Below are 1299 nucleotides of genomic sequence, written 5' to 3'. Positions count from 1 at the left end.
AGGAACGGCAGGCAGCAGGGCAGCAGAGCGGGCTGGCAGGCAGCTCCCAGCAGCGGGGACGGGCGGCAGCGCGCGGCAGGAAAATGGCGGCGGCAGGCTGCGGGTGTAGACGACCGCCTCGAACACGAGGAGAGAGCGAGAGAGAGAGAGAGGGGCGTGCCGCGCTGCCTCTCTCATGGGTTTCTTCGGCGCCAGTTTTGCATTTCCGGGCTTTTCAGCCAATCAGACGGGACCTAGTCCTGCCCCTGCTTCCGACCACGGCTCCTCCCCTGCAGCAGCTGCTCCCCCCCACACACACAGAGGGGGTTCAGCGCCGTGTGGAGCTGACTCAAAGGACATTTCATGTTCGTGTAAGGAAATACCTGGTCCTTCACAGCGTGTAGACCAGCTACTTACCACATAACATACTTAATATTTTGCGATTGAGACAGGCAAAATTGCTAGACTATTTGCAATAATATTCACTCGTAATCTAATTTACTACAAAAAAGATGGAATTGTGCCATTGAAACCATTACCCTGAAAAATAACTTTCTCAGCATCTACCTCTTCTGTGTTACGGTCTGGGACCTGTGTCTACACTTTCCTACACCACAGTTCAGTCCACTCAGAATAGCTATTCATTGTTTCTACAAATGAAAGTTAAACTGAAACAAATTTAGGCCGTAACAGTTGTCTAGAAAATTGCCATCATAGCTGAAACAAGCTAGAATCTCTTCAGGCTAAAATGAGCCCAGAGAAATTTTAGCAGATCAGTATGAAGACTGTGAATTTTTTCCAATGGTAAAAACTTGAGTTTCTTGGCTACACAGATCTAAGAACTTTGACAGAGTAAAATAATTCAAAATCTACTACTTTGAAAATATTTATTATAATGGTATATATTCACTTTGTATAATCATAGCTGTCTAATAAAATATTTCTTCAGGAATCTTGTCCATAATAGATATGTGGGAGTCATAAAATATTGTTGGGCCAAAGAGCAACACATACTATATGAAATAATAGGAAATTATTTTCATTTTGGTAATGTTTGTGGAGCTGTTTTCTGTACCTGGATTTAGTCAGGACTTCCTCTTGCTCCCTTGCCTGTGTAGAACACCTGAACTTTTTACTCAGTTTGACTTCTGATTGATCCCTTGATTTTGCCCAACGAAAGCCAAGATGCTATTATTAGTCAGTCAATGCAATTACTTATTTTGTAGTGCGCTATTCCTTAATATCCTCAGTACTTAGTAAAGCCCAAGCCAAAACAGAAATACTTCATAACGAGGGCAACAATTACCGGTTAACACTCAG

Source organism: Chaetura pelagica, unplaced genomic scaffold (genome assembly GCF_000747805.2).
Source record: "Chaetura pelagica isolate M959 unplaced genomic scaffold, ChaPel_1.0 scaffold85, whole genome shotgun sequence".
NCBI lineage: Eukaryota > Metazoa > Chordata > Aves > Apodiformes > Apodidae > Chaetura > Chaetura pelagica.
This window is presented reverse-complemented; position numbering follows the sequence as displayed.